Genomic DNA, 19,995 nt, shown 5'->3' on the forward strand with positions numbered 1-19,995 from the left:
GGCGAAGTGCTTGGGCGAATAAATCCCTTATCCAGCAACTCTTGCAACTGCTTTTTCAACTCTGCCAACTCAGCGGGTGGCATTCGGTAGGGCCTCTTAGAAATTGGGGTCGTTCCCAGTTGCAACTCGATGGCGAATTCAATATCCCGGTCCGGTGGCATTCCTGGCAATTCATCAGGAAAGACATCTGCATACTCACAGACCACTGGGATCTTCTTCAGGGGTAACTCCGTCATAGAGAAAGCACATGACTGAGAAGAACCCTGACTAGGCAGAATCAAAGTGAAATTCCCGCAGAAAGGAGAATTAACTTCCACGGTACGACTGGCTACATCAAGCACAACTTGGTGCAAGGTCATCCAATTTGCTCCTAGAATAATGTCCACATTTTCCAATCCCAACACAAGAAGAGTGGTTTTGACAATGTGGCTTCCCAGTTGAATAGGCACACTTTGGTTTAATTGGTTAGTTGCAATTTTACCCCCAGGTGTGACTATTCATGAATGACCCTTTTGAGTGAGAGAATGGCAGTTTGCAATTAGCACTGAACTTTTGGCTAATGAAACTATGAGATGCACCAGAATCAAACAGAATTAAAGCAGGTTGATTATAAACTGAAAAGGTACCGGTCATGATAGGAGCTCCTTCTGGCACTTCCTCTAGAGCAGTGAAGTTGAGCTTCCCTTGCCTGACTTGCACCTTCTGCTTTCTTCCCTTGTCTTGATTTGGTGCTGGCATCTGCCTCTGCTGGTTCCTGGGACAATTCTTGGCATAGTGGCCCACATTGCCACAAGTGAAACACTTGTTCCCATTGCCCTGGCGGAACTGCTGCTGCTGCGGAGGCTGATTGTTCCTTGGGGCGGGAGCTGGATAGCGGTTGGGTGCCGGCTGCTGCTGCTGCTGAGGTGGCCTGATCACCCATCTGCCTGCCTGCTGCTGAAAACCCCTGCTCTGATTGTGAGAAACAATCCGGAACCTCTGAGCCTGAGCGGATGGTGCTGCCATTGGTGCCTTCCTCTTCTTCTCTGCCCGGTGAGCAACAATGCAATCCTCCTGAGAGATGGCCATGTTGACCAACTCATTGAAGCTATTGGCCCGGACAGTGTTGAGTCGTTCCCGCAGCTTGGTATTGAGACCCCTGCGGAAGCGATCCCTCTTCTTTTCATCAGAATCAGCATGATACCCTGCATACTGGCATAAGTCGTTGAAGGCTTGCGCATACTGCAGTACCGTGCGGGTTCCTTGATTGAGGGCCATGAATTCATTCAACTTCCGATCAAGAATGCCAGCTGGAATGTGGTGTCCTCTGAAGGCGGTCTTGAATTCCTCCCAAGATACTTCATGATCAGCGGGGAGCATAGCACGGAAGTGGTCCCACCAAGTCCGAGCTGGGCCGCGAAGCTGCTGTGCGGCGAAGCGAGCCTTGGCCTCATCAGGGCAGTCTCCCGTGAGGAGGGGAAACTTGGACTCGACGACGCGAAGCCACACGTCGGCGTCCAACGGATCCTCTGCCTTGGTGAACAAGGGCGGCTGCGTGCTCAGAAACTCCTGGTATGTTGCCATAGCCGGAGGTCGCTGATGCTGGCCTCCACCATGATGCTGTTGGTGGGGCTGGCGCTGCAAGAGCTGTCGCAGAATCTCATTCTGCTGGGCCATCAGCTCCTGCACTGTGGGAGCTGGAGGAGGTGGCGGGGGAGCTTGCTCATTCTGCCCGCGACGCTGCCTCGCTGCCATCTGAAAACAGAGATTGTCGCCAATGTTATCCCGACTCATATTTCCGAACGACAAGATATCATCTCATATGGAAGGAAAAGGCCATAATCATAATATTAGGTTCGAAAATGAAGATAACATGGTGACAAGGATCCCACAGATATCAAAAGTTTACAGGGTTACATTAATCAGGGGAAAGTACCCATAAGCCTAGTCCAAAAGGTGATACTACTAAGCTCGCATAGGTTTCTATCCGCCTAAAGAAATGTCAAAGCGACTGCTTAACCCTGAGCGGTGGAAGCGACACTGGATACGGGTGAAGGAGGCATCGCGGAGGTAGTCCCATTGGCACCAGGGGCTGGTCCTAGCTCCTCGGGAGCCTCTTCTCCCTCGCTTCCTGCTTCATTGGCCTCCATCTCCAGGTGGTGCATGTCCAAGTGGTCATTGGCTTCCTCGAGTTCCCTCTGCACGTCGTGGAGCTGGTTCTCCAAGACATCAATAGTGTTATCTCGGATCTCCACTTGCTGCTCCAGGGTGGTAATACGCTGGCTCAGCCTTTCCACCTGCAGATCCTTCTCCACCAACTCTGTGGATAGGTCGACCACAAAATCTTCCCGACTATCGAGAGTGAGCTTGGCAGCCTGAGCGGTGTTAGCAAGAAGTGTCATAGCATCGCTCTGAAGGGTCTGAAGGCGGTACAGCGCACTCATGCACTGAACAGTGACCCTCCCAACCAAGTCAGGATACATTGCCCACACATCCTTCACGTGGCTCACGCGGTTACACCACATGGGATCATCCTTCTTTTCAGCAGGGAAGAGTCCCAAGGGGTGCATCACCATCTCCAGGGGATGGTAGCCACAGAAAGTCGTCAGAGTCTTCATGGCTGCTGCCTCAACGGTGTCGTCCGTCCTGAGTCCAATCGTCTCAGAGTCAAGAGAACGCCAACCCGGCTGAAGGGGATGAGCCTCCAAAGTTAGCCAGACCCGACAACGAGGTACCCGATGCTCCTCATACAACTGCACCGTGTACATAGGGGGCGTAGGGTAACCGGCGGAGTTAAGCACTTCCCACAAGATGGAAGGAAAGCCATCGCGAGAAAGGAAGTCAGAACTGAAACGAGAGTCTCCTCCACTGGCGGGGGTAGGTGAATTCATCTGCGGAAGGGAATCAAGATAAAGATTATGGTGGAAGGAAAAAGAAAAAGAGAGCCCGGATGATTTAAAGAAAAGGGGTTAGCTCAAATTTTAATTCCTCTTTGTGTTTTATAATGCATGCATGCGGAAAGAAACGTTGCCTCTCAAAAGGGAAATAGGGTGCCTTTTTAGGGCATCCTAAAATATAAGTATTGGCCCACAGGGCCTAATTAATTAGCCACCTATTTCTCCCTCTATGCCTAAGGCCTTTCGTCCTAGGTCTAGCGGTCTAGTCGTGACGATCCGTAGTAGTTTCTAGGCAAGTTTTAGATTTTGAAAATCGGTATTCATGGTTTATTGTCCTTCTCTGTGGTGGAATTTGCTCCGATACCAGCTGTGGCAGAACCACCCGAATTATTCCAGCTTAAGTGCCTAAGTCACGCCTCAGGGGCCGTAACACACTTAAATCGGAATAACCCGTCAGTCCCTCAGATCTAGTCTGATAGAGCCACTTAACCAGGATCAAATTCCACAATCTCACTCGAAGGTGAGTCACAGAAGAAATACAATAAAACAGGAAACCTCAAATTAAGTACGGAGTTATTACATAAATCGGAGTTTTTGGAGTAGCAAATAAAGTTCACAAATTAAAGTGCAGCGGATAATCGATGTCGTCGGTAACGAGGAAATGGGCAAGGCCTAGCCCACTACTCCTCATGCTCCTCTCCTGCCGGAGCAACATCCCACTCGACCGTCCAACCCGGTGGCAGGGTGGTAGGCCAAGTCACACCATCAACTACATCCTGCATGGTACCTGCAAAAATGGTGCCACAAGCAAGGCTGAGTATACTAATACTCAGCTAGACTTAACCGGTGTGAGGAGTCTACTCCTCTACCTCTAGACTATGCAGCTGTTTGGCTGAGGGGTTTGGTTTGCCAAAAGCACTAGCTGTTTCTAAAATCAACTTTTAGCTTTTCAATTTCTACCATCATTAACTTAGCTAGATTGGCTCCTTCTAAGCATACATGGTAACAAGCAATTAGTTCAATCAACAAGTTATCTCATGTAATCCACATTTCACTTCTTACTCGATGCAGTACAAGGAATCAAGCAGTCTCATTAGCTGCGAGAAGCAGACGATTCGAATCGAGTTTTAACCTTGCAAGGTAAACCTAAACACACGGCATGTCAGGGCACTCTGACCCCGCACATGACAACCGTCCCCATCGATTCCCCGTTCGCGTCCAGGCCTCACCGCCTTGGCATACAATGCTCCACTGACCCCGGCTGCCGCCGTGCAGTGACCGCACTTGTACCCACCATAGCTAGCATGGGAGACCCTGTCTCAGGTCGCATGAGGGATAAAGTCCGCGCCCGGCTTCACTCAGGTACTAGGTTTACCGGTTACCATTTTTCCCGGCATGTGTTTAGTACATTCAAAAGCTTGACTCAGGTATCCACACATTAATCCTTAATTCATTTTTCCCGTCTCATGGACAAGGCATCCTCCCTGGATCCAAATCCATAGACCAACATATATCCCATTATCAAGATGAATACAATCAATTCCTGACCTCGCGCGAGTGCTAGAAAAATCACTCGACTTCTACCGAGATCCTGATTAGCAAGCAGCTACTCGACCTAGAATACTAGTATTCATCTCAAAAAGGAGTCCTAAGTTCATGCAACTAGGGGTTTCAAGCAACTCCTACACTTAAGTGCACATTACAGTCCTACAAGCATTAAGTGTAGTAAAGTAGCATATATTAACATGGTTATGCATAAAACCGGGGCTTGCCTTCAATTGCTGGGGCTGCGGGGAGATCCTCAATAGCAGCCTCTGAAGCCTGCTCCTGGTCCTCCTCTTGGACAGGTCCTTGCTCGGGGATGAGCACGTACTCTCCGTCGGCAAGATTACAATCTAATGAATGCAATGCGTTAGATACATGCATGATATGATATGTGCTTTAGAATTTACAACTTAAAGATGTATGGTCTTTTTGAATTTAAACAAGTTAACCTTTCTTATGTAAAACCCTTTAGTGGTATACTTGGTAAATTGGGTTAGTTTTAATGGGATGAGGTTTATTCCTTCTTCTCTTTTCTTTTATTCTCTTTAATGTTTTGGAGTAGGTTTGAACTACAAGTTGCTTTTATAGAATTCCAAAAATTCTGCAAAAATTACAGTGGCTTGTTACTGGTGTATGATTCTCTGTCTCAAAATTTGGGGTTCAGAAAGTGAATGGTTTTCTCTGGACAAAATTGCCAAATCTTAAGGCAGAAGGGGTACTTTGAACTACAACTATTATTTAACAGTGGGTAATTCTTTAAAACTTATTTTTGCTGGCTTTTAGGTGTCATAACATGACTTGATACAAATTTCTAGTCATTAATACCTTTTAATTCTTTTCCTATGGTTTTCTTAAGGTTTCTAGCCAAAGGGGTGCTTTCTACTACCACTATGTTTGAAAAACATCAAACAACAGAGTTCTTATTTTTCTTAGCTAGTATTTTGTGCAAGAGCAGTCATTCTGGAGTTTGGCTTCCTTTTGCCTAAGGGAAGGGGTGGTTTGCATTATTTGAGCTAAATGGCCTTTCTCACAACTTACTAGCAAAAGGCATGGGTTCACTTCTTTTTCATGGGTTTGTATTTTTCTCTGGTGGTTTATCTCATCATGGACTTAGCAAATTTTTGGTTGCCCATTATCTCATTATTTGAGGTTGTTTATGATTTATTGGGAAAATGCCTTATTACCACTTTGTATTTATTTTCCTTACTTAAAAAGTTAGGCTGGGGTGCTCTGTATTTTTGTAGTGGGGCTCTGGTGGTTATAAGTTCACTGGATTTTTGTTAACCACTTTGGTTATGGTTTTGCAATTTTAATAATTGATTTTCAGTCCACATAAGGCTGATTAAAGCATCTTAATTAGAAATTGGTCCTAATTAATGGTCTCTGCATTTTTCCTAGGTTCTTTGTTGCATAAGTAAACTAGGAAAAATATTACTAATCACTGTTCAACATTTTCTAATGCTTTTCTGATTTTCTCTAAGTTGTGGACAACATGGCTTTAAATGAATAACTACATCATAATCTCTAATGCTGGGGATTCTACTATTTTTAAACAATGTCTAATTAGGGTATAAGCATCTACAAAATTTCTTAAGCTCAGCACAAAAGAAAAACTAATTTTCCTTAATTAAACAAGGTTTAGGGGGTTTCTGTTTTTAATTTTAAGCTCTAAAATTTAGAACAGAAAGCATATGGTTCAATAATTTTAAACGATAGATCATAATATTCCAGAGCTAGCAAAATTGGTTTGACAGCTTTTCATTAAGATTTCATCAAGTTATGAATTTTCTAAGTTCTTTGGTTATTTAAAAAGAATAACAGAATTGATAAAAGGGAAAAACCACTTTGCACTGGGGTCCCTGGCGGTTTTTCTAAGTTTTCCTCGCGAATCAGTCCTTAGGTTACTATTCATATGAGTCGCTGACATTACAGAAAACCCCTCGGGTTCTACAGATCCTAACCCGAGGTCCTTCTTCTACCTCAAACAGTAGCCGCGGCGAAGAAAAGGGCGGAGGGGCTCACCGGCGGCGAGACTGTTCCGGTGAAGTGGTCGAGGGCGAAGGGGAGGTCGCGGGGATCACAACGGTGTGCGGAACGTCAACGGAGATGGCCGGAGTTGGTCGGTCCACGCGCGCAGGCGGGGATGCTCGTCGGCGGCGAGGAGACCGGCCTGGTCACGGCGAGATAGTTCAATCAAATGGGTCAGGGAGATCCACGGGATGCCAGAGAAGACATGAGCGAAAGGAATTGGGCGAAGACTCACTGGATAGCTCGGTCCACGCGCGGCGGCGGAAGACCGAAGTCCGGTGAGGTTGATCTCGGGCCTCCGGTGAAGTCCGGTCGGGTCCGAGGGCTTGGCGAGCTTCACGGGCTACTGGCGGAGCTAGCCGAAGCACAGGTTGGGCTGGAGGGCGGCTGGAGTGGGCTGGCCACGGCGGCCGTAGCTCTGGCGGCAATGGCGGGCGGAAATACGCTCGCCGGAGCTAAGGAACGGTGGCTGGCCGATGAGGGTGAGTGCGGGGCGAAGAGAGGTGCGCCCGGGGAAGCTTTATAGGCGCGGGCGGGCACGGCCGAGGGCGTGGGCGCGCGGCGGACTTGACCGGACGCCGGGGCGAGCGCGCGCGCGGGTTGGGCGAGCTCTGGCGTGCCGACCAGGGTCGAACACGTGTGCCCGTGCGTTCTGCCCAAGCTCTGGCGCGTGTGGTCGCTCATCCGAGCCTGCTCTCGCCTGGGTCAGTGCACAAAACCTCTTCTCCTCCCTACAAGCTACCATTCTTGTGTGGAGGTCATAGGATTTTGCCTACTGGTTGCAGAGATATGGAGCCAGGAAATCTGGTCTATCTCCCTGCCCAAACCCGAGGCAAATCCCAAGTTTTGTCGTGTCTAGGGCTCGCGTCCCAATGCCATCTTCTGGCACACGACAGAGGGGTTAGTTAGACACAAATTTGTCAATGGGGCCATTAGGATTCGAGTTAGGGATCAAGGTGAACATCCCTGATCTTTGGCTCAAGGTCTGAATTTCAGAATTCTGAAATTCAGAATTCCCAATGAGTCCCAACAAAAGAAGCTTGATTTGGGGGTTTTCTTGAATTATTTTGGTTAAGCTTTCTCAATCTATCTTGTTGCTTATCAAATATACTTTAACTTATATTATTGGCTCAACTCAAAATTTTAAACTTTTCATTCCCTTTTGCTTATTTTCTTGAATTTTGTTCATGGGGTTCACTTAGAGTTCTTAATTAGGGTTGCACATTCTTATCTTTTCAAGGACTCAATTGTTTTGATCATGACACTTTTAAACATATACTTGGTGAATTCTTTGTCACTTAAGTTATTTTGATGCTCATGCTTACTTTGGTTCACAGGAAGTAATGGCTCTTGGTGTGGCTTTTTAAGAGAAACCCTAGGTGACACTGGGGTGTCACAGTGATCCCTTTCCAGCCTGGGTTGTACAGACCTGATCTTCACTACCGAGGTGAATGGCCAGGGATACACTACATAGCCTTTACAAAGACTCCCCTGATGCATAGCTGCTCGTTAGGTTTCGCCAGTCGTATAAGCGCAGTACACCTCCCCAAGGTGGGTGACTAACAAAAACAAATCGAAAGAACCTCTGCACCCCAACCTTGGCAGAGCGAGCACTACGCCCCGGCCCCCATTGACGACCCTTCGGCAAAGCCAACTACACCCCTAGGTTCATCTAATTAATCAGCTAAGGGCATCCCATTCCACCCTCATGGTTGTACTGTTATCCCGGGTGGTCACTCCACGAACAGGTCCTTACAGAGAGGTACTCAGGAAAAAGGCTTGATCCCCCTAAGGTATCACAAGATCATCCACATAATCAGGATAACAGTATCATATCATAAATGTTCACATCATGTTCATTGACTAAGTTAAGGCAATAGCAACATGCTAACCATGATAACCCTAAAGGTAAACAAGGATAAGGTAAATACAGACTAGTCAATCCTTAGGTTTCATAAAGTAATGCGAGACAGTGAATTCTAAAGTAAGTAGGACATAATAGGTCAGAGGACACTTGCCTTCACCAGGTTGTTGCTCAGGGAGGTCTCCAGCAACACACTCAGGAACCTCGGACTGCTCGTTGTCTAAATAAAGCGAGCATGCATTCAATACATTTGGAAAGTACAAATGAACAGCACACCAAACATGTACAAACATAGGAATATATCTCAAAAGGCACAATACTACATAAGGGATAATGGGTTCAAAGTATAACATAAACTATAACATAAACCAACTTCATTTGGAAATAGTTTATTACTTCTCTAAGTGTTACTCACAAATACATAGCATAGTTCAATTTATTTTATTGTGACCTAAAAATTAGAACATAGATGAATTCATGTAATACACATTATTAATCTTACAAGATTAAATATGCTTTAATCTCTAGGATTTCCCCTTTTTATTTTATTAAATAAACAAATCTAAACATATACTAGTTCATAGTTAACCATAAAATTAGAAAACACAGAATGTAAGTGGAACTAATTTATTTAAACAGAGAATAATTCTATGAACATTTTGCAATTTGAATCACTAAATTTGGAGTTCATATGTAAAAGATATGAAATAAACAAGTTTAGGAGTTGAAATACAAAATTAAGCCCTACTGTGTAATTATTTAAAAGGATAGGGTCTGTTTGTAATAACTCAGGGACCTGCATGTAAAGTCTAAGGACGGCGGGTTCTATTCACAGAAAGCCGAGGGGGTCTTAAGCAAATCGACCACCGCGAAAGGGTATCCTGGCTTCTCGGCCTTCCAATCGGGAACGGACGCCCGAGATTAGAAGCGACCGCACGGGATCGGACGCGAGGGCTGACCGACGGGTCCCACGCGTCAGCGGCCCGGGTATCCTCGGTGCGGGACGCGAGTGCGGGCGCTCCCTGGTGGGCGGGGCCCACGGGTCGGCGACTCGGACCAACAGGGGGGAAACGGCGAGAGCCTGACAAACAGGGCCATAGGGAGGTCGAGCCCGCTAGTCAGCGGTGGAGGGCACGCGCAGGCGCGATATCGCGGGTGTGTGCTGACAGACGAGGCCCTCCAGGCAGTGACCAAGAGTGGGGAAAGATAGGGGGAGGCTGACGGGCGGGTCCTCCTTGTCAAGACCGCTGTCTACCTCGGCAGTGCGCATGGCGCGAGCACCATGGCTGGAGCCGGTGACTCCGCGTGGGCGAACAGGGCACGGGGCGGCTGCGGTTGGCCGGGCGGACTCGGTTCGATGGTGCGGGACCAGAACCGATGATCACCGGCGACTAATTGATGGAACAGAGGAAATGGGGGAGAGAGAAGAGAAAGTTCGGCGGGGAAATTCACCTCGGGTGGAGCAGGGATGAGGACGAGGCTAGGCGTAATGGTGGCAGAGCACGATCGCGGACGGCGGCCGAGCTCTACCGGCGACGAATTCGGGCGCAGGAGGCCTGGCGATGGGGAAGCTCCGGTGGGCTTGAAGAACCAGCGCGCGTAGCTCGGGTGAGTGGGCAGAGGTGAAATGAGCGAGGCAGGGGGGAAGTGGGGTGTGCGGGGACTTGTAGAGGGGGTCAGGGTGCCGGATTGGAGCTGGGTGGCGACGTGGGCGCGGCAATCTCGACGTACATGCGCGCGGTCCGTGCAGGCGAGCGGTTGAAGGAGGAGGGGGGATTGGCGAGCGGGGCCCACGGGACAGCGGCACAGATGCGCGAGCGCATAACGGGCCGAAGCGCCGACAGGGCAACCCCACCGAACAGCGAGAGGGAGAAAGGGAAGAGGGGCGCGGGTCGGCGCCGACAGGCGGGGCCCACCTGTCCGAGACCGAAGGCACGCGGGCGAAGCTGGGCTTAGTGGGCCGTCTGGGCTGCTTTCTCTTTTTCTTTTTCTCTAGCTTTTCTAATTCCTTTTCTATTTCTTTTCTCTAGGGTTTTCAAATCCAAATTCAAACTAGGTATCAAATTCAAATAAATTCAAACTTGTGCAACACTTCAAAGAATATTTTAAGTTCAGCATGATACAACATGTCATGACTCATAATGTTTTGGCAAAAATAAATAATTAAATCCCCCTAACTTTAAGCTATTTTTACTCAAAAGGGAAAAAGGGAGAGAGAACCTAGAGAGAGATAAAACCTAGAGTGAGAGAGAGAGAAGAGTAACACATGAATTTGGGTGATAATTATAAAGAAATTTTATACCCCCAAATTCAGGGTGTTACAGATGATCACCTTGCCATGATTAAGAAACAAAATGATCATATAGCTAAATTAGATGCTAAAATTTCCGAGCATGAACTCGAAAATGAAAATTTTCAATTTGCTTGTATCATGCTCTATAATGGGAGACACCCTGGCATTAAGGATGGCATTGGTTTCCAACAGGGGAGCAATGTCAAGTTTAATGCCCCTAAAAAATTATCTAACTTTGTAAAGGGCAAGGCTCCCATGGTTCAGGATAATGAAGGCTATATTTTATACCCTGCAAACTATCTCGAACACAAAATTAGGAAGATTCATGCTAGGAAACCTCATAATGTTTCTCACCATGCATTCATGTATAAAAATGAGGCTTCTAGCTCTAGGCATACCACACATGTTAAAATGCATAGAATGAAAATTCCTGCTGCATCAAATGAGCATAATGTTTCATTTAAGACTTTTGATGCATATTATGTTTTAACTAACAAATCAGGCAAAATAGTTGTCAAATATGTTGGGGGCAAACACAAGAGTTCAAAGACTTGTGTTTGGGTACCCAAGGTGCTTGTTTCTAACGTCAAAACACCCAAGACTGTTTGGGTACCTAAGAACAAGGCCTAAATTTGTTTTGTAGGTTTATGCATCCGGTTGTTCAAGTTGGATAATCGATAGCGGGTGCACAAACCACATGACAGGGGAGAAAAGAATGTTCTCCTCCTATGAGAAAAATGAAGATCCCCAACGAGCTATCACATTCGTGGATGGAAATCAAGGTTTGGTAAAATTGCTATATCTCCTGACCATTCTATTTCCAATGTTTTTCTTGTAGATTCTTTAGATTACAACTTGCTTTCTATTTCTCAATTATGTAAAATGGGCTACAACTGTCTATTTACTGACCATTCTATTTCCAATGCTTTAGAAGAAGTAATCATTCAATAGCCTTCAAGGGAGTGCTAGAGGGTCAGCTATACTTAGTTGATTTTAATCAAGCTGAACTAGACACTTGCTTTATTGCTAAGACTAACATGGGTTGGCTTTGGCATCATCGACTAGTACATGTTAGGATGAAGAATCTTCATAAGCTTCTAAAGGGAGAGCACATTTAAGGACTAACCAATGTTCATTTTGAGAAAGACAGGGTTTGTAGCGCATGCCAAGCAGGAAAGCAGGTTGGTGCTCATCATCCACACAAGAACATCATGACCACTGACAGGCCGCTCTAACTACTCCACATGGACCTATTCGGCCCGATCGCTTACATAAGCATCGGCGAGAGTAAGTATTGTCTAGTTATTGTGGATGATTATTCTCGCTTCACTTGGGTGTTCTTTTTGCAGGAAAAATCACAAACCCAAGATACATTAAATGGATTCTTAAGACGGGCTCAAAATGAGTTCGGGTTAAGGATAAAAAAGATAAGAAGCGATAATGGGACGGAGTTCAAGAACTCTCAAATCGAAGGCTTTCTTGAGGAGTAGGGCATCAAGCATGAGTTCTCTTCTCCCTACACACCTCTACAAAATGGTGTAGTGGAGAGGAAGAATAGAACTCTACTAGATATGGCAATGACCATGCTTGATGAGTACAAGACACCGAACCGGTTTTGGGTGGAAGCAATCAACACTGCTTGCTACTCTATCAACCGGTTATATCTTCACCGAATCCTCAAGAAGACATCATATGAACTCCTTACTGGTAAAAAGCCCAATGTTTCATATTTTAGAGTCTTTGGGAGTAAATGCTTTATTCTAATTAAAAGAGGTAGAAAATCTAAACTTGCTCCTAAGGTTGTAGAAGGCTTTTTACTTGGTTATGACTCAAACACAAGGGCATGTAGAGTCTTCAACAAATCCTTTGGATTAGTTGAGGTTTCTTGTGACATTGTGTTTGATGAGACTAATGGCTCCCAAGTGGAGCAAGTTGATCTTGATGAATTAGATGATGAAGAGGCTCTGTGCATTGCGCTAAGGAACATGTCTATTGGAGATGTGTGTCCTAAGGAATCTGAAGAGCCTCCACAAGCGCAAGATCAACCGTCATCTTCCAACCAAGCATCTCCACCAACTCAAGACAAGGATCAGGCCCAAGATGATGAAAACGAAGATCAAGAAGATGAGCCACCTCAAGAGGAGGACAATGATCAAAGGGGAGATGAAGATAATGAAGACAAGGAAGATGATCAAGAAGTTCAGGGTCAAAGACCGCCACACCCAAGAGTTCACCAAGCAATTCAACGAGATCACCATGTCAACTCCATACTTGGTGACATTCATAAGGGGGAGGAGCTCAACAACTTCACAAGGAATGAGGTATGGCATTTAGTTCCATGCCCTAATCAAAATATTGTAGGTACCAAGTGGGTATTCCGCAACAAGCAAGATGAGCATGGTGTGGTGACAAGAAACAAAGCCCGACTTGTGGCCAAAGGTTATTCACAAGTCGAAGGTTTGGATTTTGATGAAACTTATGCACCCGTAGCTAGGCTTGAGTCAATTTGTATATTACTTGCCTATGCTACTTACCATGGCTTTAAGCTCTATCAAATGGACGTGAAAAGTGTCTTCCTCAATGGACCTATCAAGGAAGATGTCTACATTGAGCAACCTTCCGGCTTTGAAGATAGTGAGTACCCTAACCATGTGTATAAACTCTCAAAAGCGCTTTATGGGCTCAAGCAAGCCCCAAGAGCATGGTATGAATGTCTGCGAGATTTTCTTATCACTAATGGCTTCAAAGTCGGCAAAGCCGATCCTACTCTCTTTACTAAAACTGTTGCAAAAGACTTGTTTGTATGCCAAATTTATGTTGATGATATTATATTTGGGTCTACTAACAAGTCAACTTGTGAAGAGTTTAGTAGGACCATGATACAGAAATTCGAGATGTCTATGATGGGGGAGTTGAAGTATTTACTTGGATTCCAAATCAAGCAACTCCAAGATGGCACCTTCATCAGCCAAACAAAGTACAATCAAGACATACTTAAGAAGTTTGGAATGAAGGATGGCAAACCCATCAAGACACCCATGGGAACCAATGGTCATCTCGACCTCGACATGGGAGGTAAATCCGTAGATCAAAAAGTATATCGGTCGATGATAGGATCTTTACTCTACTTATGTGCATCTCGGCCAGATATTATGCTTTCTGTATGCATGTGTGCAAGGTTCCAGGTCGATCCTAAGGAAGTTCACCTTAGGGCCGTGAAGAGAATCATGAGATATTTAGTTTACACTCCTAAGTTTGGGCTTTGGTACCCCAAGGGATCCACTTTTGATTTAATAGGATATTCTGATGCCGATTGGGCAGGGTGTAAAATTGATAGGAAGAGCACATCAGGAACTTGTCAGTTTCTGGGGAGATCCCTGGTGTCATGAGCTTCAAAGAAACAAAACTAAGTAGCTCTTTCCACCGTCGAAGCCGAGTACATTGCCGCAGGCCATTGCTGTGCGTAATTACTTTGGATAAGGCAAACCCTAAGGGACTATGGCTACAAATTGAGCAACGTCCCTCTCCTATGTGACAATGAGAGTGCTATCCACATGGCGGATAATCCCGTTGAACACAGCCGCACTAAGCACATAGACATTCGGTATCACTTTTCGAGAGATCACCAACAAAGGGGGGATATCGAAATAGCTTATGTAAACACCAAAAATCAATTAGCTGATATCTTTACCAAGCCATTAGATGAGAAAACCTTTAGCAAACTTAGGAATGAGCTAAATATACTTGATTCTCGGAATTTTGATTGAAGGAATGAGCTAAATATACTTGATTCTCGGAATTTTGATTGAAACATTGCACACATAGCTCATTTATATACCTTTGATCATGTCTCTTTCACCTGGTACAAATGCATATTTCTTGTTATCCTTGTGCCAAGTCTACGACTAATGTGTTTCCAAGTTTATTTCTATACTAAGTCGTAGATTGAAAGGGAAATAGAGTCTTCGGCGAAGACAAGGCTTCCACTCAACTCTAACGTATCATTTACCCTTCGTCGTCACTCCACAAATCTCTCAAATTGGTATAATCCTTCACTCATATTTCTTTCATCAATGGGGGACAAAATATTCAAAGGCCTCTCAAGGTCTCCGTTTTGGCGCTTAATGCCAAAGGGGGAGAAAATATTAAACCCAAAGCAAAAGGACCGCACCACCACAATTTCAAAAAAAAATTGAAATGAAGTTTTAATTGATATTTTCACATTTGTATCTATGTAAATGAAAATTTATCAATTGTATCTAATTTACAATTAATCCTTAAATTGGTATCTTTAAAGGTCAAAATTTCAAATTGGAATCTATTTCAAAAACCCTCTTGAAAGCTAAGAGGAGAATTTTCATTGAGGGGGAGTTTTATTTAGTCAAAGGAAAAGCATTTGAAACAGGGGAGAAATTTCAAATCTTGAAAATGCTTCTTGCAACCTTATTCATATAGCTTTGACTATTTGCAAAAGACTTTGAAAAGATTTTCCAAGAGGATTTGCAAAAACAAAACAAGTGGTGCAAATGTGGTCCAAAATGTTAAATAAAAGAAAAGCAAGTCATTCAAATTTAGTGAGTGTTGGGGACTTGTTCTCAAATGCTATGAGTCAAGAACAAGGCAACACAAAGTATTAAATGTTAATGTCCTTCGTCTATCGAAGCAGTATTTCCCTTAGGATATAATGATCTTCGGATGAAGGTCATGAAGGACGTACCTTCATCATCATGGTATAAGAAAATGAAAGGCGAAACATATGAAATATGGAAGATAACATGAACAAACATATAATATCATCCATATGTCTTCATTATATAAACTTGGATATTTAAATACGGTATTTAATTACATTTATACCTTCGGCTTGACAGAAAGCAAAAATCCAAGTGTTGCACACGAGCGAATACAAGATAGCGTGAATAGTACAGGGGTACTGTTCATCTATTTATAGGCACAGGACGCAGCCTGTGAGAAATTACATTCATGCCCTTTACAAAGGTTTACAATCATAATACAAGTTATCACGGGCCGATTGATCATTTCATCTTTAAGTCGGTGCATTTGGAAATGTACTCCGAAGCTCTCTGATTGATAGCTTCGGCTTTGTGTCAATCTTCCGAAGGTGTTTCTTCTTATGGGACCTTCAGCGACGAAGCAGGCCCCCAACAGTAGCCCCTTCACGGTGCCAGATCATTTTTCGTAACGAGCTTGACCCGTGAAAAACTCTCTCAGGCTTCGGAATGCCGAAGGTCCGAAAAACATCTTCTCTGAGCTCGTTGCCGAGGAACGATTTAAATATTCCAAGTGAAGGATGGTCCCACCATGCAACGAGTACGCGCGATCTGGTGATTCAGCTTCTTGGGCACTATGGTCCACCATTCAGCGTGTGCGGGTGACTGTTCAGCGGGTGTGAGCGACTTGACGATTCACCTTCCCACCTGCAGCACTATATAAACAGACGGGTAGTTGTGAAGTTACCACAGCATTTACTGCTATTGTACTGTTGTGCTGCCGAAAAATTTGACCACCGCCGAAGCTTATTCACCGTATTCTCAGTCAAAGGATCACTTTGCTCCAGCTTCGTGAGAAGAGGGAGCTTCGTCAAAAATACTCAACTTCGTTAAAACGCAAGAAATTCAACATCAAATGGCCAGAGTGCGCTCAACAGCTAGGGTTGCACACGACGGAGAGGAAACCGAAACTACTGAAACTAAAATTGCTCCAACCTCCGAAGTTATGAGGCGGTCGGGACTAGTTGTGACAGAGGACGCTCCTGACGAAGGCACCCCTGTTACTGAAGATGTTGAAGAGGGCGATATTGGTGAAGAAGAAATTGATTATAACACCGCTATGCCATCGAAGCCCAGCCATTTGGATTTTGGGAAGTCAACTATGTCTGAAGCTGATATGGCTATGATGACGAAGTTAGGCTACTTCAGAGAAGCCGATAAGGGGTTGATTCGTTTTGGTGGGGAAGAGACTATCCCGAAACCAGAAAATGATGAAGTGGTGGTTTTTAAGAGCTTCTTCAAAGCAGGGTTGAGATTTCCTCTGCACAGGATGATTGCAGATGTCTTGGAAAATTTTGAGATTTGCCTTCATCAATTGACCCCTAATGCCATTGTTAGGCTCAGCGTTTACATCTGGGCCCTCCAAAGTCAAGGGGTGGAGCCACTCGCCGAAGCCTTCTGCCGAGTACATGAACTTCACTATCAGACGAAGGCTAGGGAAGACGGACTGCATGAGAACTTTGGCTGCTACAACTTTGCTTATTGCAAAGACATGAAGACACCGGTGGTCAGCTATCGCACTAAATGGCCGACCGGTTAGAAATATGAATGGTTTTATGTTAAGATTGATGAGAAAAAGGAGAAGCTAGTGCAGAGCCCGTTGGAGTTAACCTTCGGGCTAACTAGGCCTCAGTGCAACATGACACCGGGGGCACCATGCCTAGATGTTGTGTATGAGTTTAGAGTTGTATCTGAACACTTTGGAACTAGGGACTTAGTTCAAGAATACGTGGCCAACCGAGTATTTCCAACGCTGAGGGAATGGGGTATGCCGAAGCTTGAAGGAAAGAAGAAGAAGAATGAACTCGTTCGGCTGCCCTATCATTTCAAGTTCAAGAAACACTTCAAAGAACCCTGCCAAGAATGGTTGGATACAATTGAAGTTATGTGCAATGAGATTTTGGGCAATTATACGAGAAAAGAAGATCAGTTGATGATTGCAGCCTTCGGCACCCGACCAAAGCGAAGATTGAATCGGGTAATGGATGCCCTGAATTTTGAATATCCAGACTATGAGTGATTGAACAAGGGCGCCGAAGGGCAGAAAAGAAAAAGAATTGTTAGTGTTGTGGGCAGACAGGCTGCTAGAATGGTGAAAGAAGATGAAGAAATCCTGAAGAAAAGAAAATTGAGCCCTGAGCCGAAGGCAGTCGCTCCGAAGAAAAGGAAAGCTGCGGCTCCGAAGCAGAAGGCGACTGATATTGAAGAAGAAACTCCTTCAACACCTTCTGCTGCCAACGTGGAAGAAATTCTAAAGGTAATGACTGAATCCTTGCCTATCAAGCTAAGTCCACTAGGGCTACATCTGTCGAAGCTTTTACAGAAGAAGAAGGAGCCCTCGGCAACAAAGAAGTCTGCTGGGCCGAAAAAATGAAGAATTATTACTGTGACAGAGGCCATTGAAGAAACACCACCGCGAGCTTCGGCATCAAAGGCGCCTGCTATCGAGAGCGCTACAGCTACCGAAGCTGCACCTACCGAAGCCACAATTGCCGAAGCTGCAACGACCAAGGAAGCAAACTTAGAAAGCACACTTTCTGATATAGATAAAATACTTCTGGATATGGCCGCAGAAGAAGCTGCTACAGCCGCCGAAGAGACCATGGCCACAGTGCCTGAGAAAGAGAAGAAAATAGCCGAAGATACTTTAGAAGAAGAAAATTTCAACTTTCAAAACTTAATTGGACAAGAATTGACAAAGGCTGAGAAAGAAGAGTTGAGAGATTATGCCATATCCTGCGGGTATCAGTCAGGGGCTCTACTCTTCGGCGGTATCAACGATGAAAGCTTAGGTTACCTCCGAGACCGGACTGGAGCGAAGGTCGTTGGTACTCTGTCAAAGAGTATCAGTTTCCCGAAGCTTGAGACCGATATCAGCCGCTACCGACGACAGCATATCGTTGGTAGTTTATTCTATTCTAACTTCAAGGTAAAAACTTTTCTTCGACTTTGCATTGTTTTTAACAACGAAGGTGTTTTCTAACGAAGGTTGCTTCTGTATAGAGTATGTTATTGAGCAAAGCTTTGAGGATGCAACAGGACCTTGAAGACATGAGATTATAATTGAAGGTTTAGAAAACAAAATAAAAGATCAAGCAGCTGCTCTTGAAAAGAAAGATTTCGAACTTCAGACAATGGAAGGCTTACTGGCAGAAGCTGAAGCCAAAATTGCAAAGTTGGATAAGGAGCTTCTCTCAAAATCAAAAAGCTTCGAACAAGAAAAGCAGAAATTTGATACAAAGTTTGAGGTTGAGGTCGAAAAAAGTTCAAATTTGCAAAAATCATTGAAAGAGCTTCAAGAAAAATATCTAGAGTTCAGCAACCGATGCGTGCAGCGGCTAAAGCAGGTCTTTAACTCAGTTGGAGCCAGCTCTGAGAAATTTTGTCCTTTGGCTGAAGACCTGCCAGGGACCTTCGAACACATTGAGGGCGAAGTTGATGCTCTTGATGAAGTTATAGCCGGACACGGTGATTTCTATGCCCTGTTAGCTTCTCGGGGCACAATTGTTGCCTTTATGAAGTCTGGTTGCACACATGGAAAGATTGTTAATAGACCAAACTTCAGCTTATCACCAGCAGATCTGATTGATATTCCCAGTCTAGCTCGAAGCATAGGAAACAGATTTATAAAGCAAATATGGACGAAGGGTGGGCGAAGCCTAGCTGGTGACGAAGCTTGGAGTCATCTCAAGCCGGTAATAAAATCATACCTTGTGCTTACCTTTTCCTCGAAACTTGAATTTTTCTTATAATGCTTTGATATGTACAGGATGACGAAGCCGAAGAACACAGAGCCAAAGCTTAGAAGACGATCCGAAGCTCAACAGATGGTGATGAAGCTCGAATACCTAGCTGTGGAAAAATTCTAAGAAGACACTTGTATTAACCTTTATAAACAATATTGTAACTTAAGAATCAGATTCTACTCTGTAAATTTGTCCATACCTTGTAATATATTTTTACCTTTCCATCGATATATGAAATGCTTTGATGTGGACGAAACTTGTATTTTTTGAGCTGAAGGCGAAAAACACCTTCCCTTCTTTTTGTACACAACGAAGCATAAATCTGCTTTTGAAGCTGTATGCTCAGGGCCGAAGCAACTGCCTGTATCTGTATGATATGATGATGATGATCCTATGTATGTCTAAATGAATGTTTATGAATGCAATGTATGATGTAATGTATCGTGCAAATGAATGCCCAAACACACACATTCGAAGCTTCATCCACAACCTTCATTCCCTTAGGAATAACTGAAATCTCTTTGTCGTTTATTTTTCGGCTGCACCGCTTATTTTTCGGTGTAAGTTCTGCATCCCCTTAGGAACGTCTTTTGAACTTCTTCGCCTTCTATTTCGGCGATATTCGCGTTGACTTTTCGCGCTTCGCCTTAGATTTCGGCGGTATTTGGCTCTGCATTCCCTTAGGAACGACTTTTGAGCAGAAAACTTATGCTGTGCTCCCTTAGGAACGGCTTTCTGTAGCTTCGTCATGCTCTGCATCCCCTTAGGGACGACTTTTGAGCTTCTCCCTGTTTTTCTTTTTCTCTACACTCGATGGTGCATGCTCAGATTTTACATTTACATATTTTGGGGG

General features: G+C 44.7%; 1 pseudogene; it reads left to right on the top strand.

The window, feature by feature from the left end:
* The window catches only part of LOC109941460 (uncharacterized), a 30,505-nt pseudogene extending 11,335 nt beyond the window's left edge, over positions 1-19,170 (top strand).
* Positions 19,171-19,995: the final 825 nt, after the last annotated feature.

Source organism: Zea mays, chromosome 1, assembly GCF_902167145.1.
Source record: "Zea mays cultivar B73 chromosome 1, Zm-B73-REFERENCE-NAM-5.0, whole genome shotgun sequence".
In the NCBI taxonomy this organism is placed as follows: Eukaryota; Viridiplantae; Streptophyta; class Magnoliopsida; order Poales; family Poaceae; genus Zea; species Zea mays.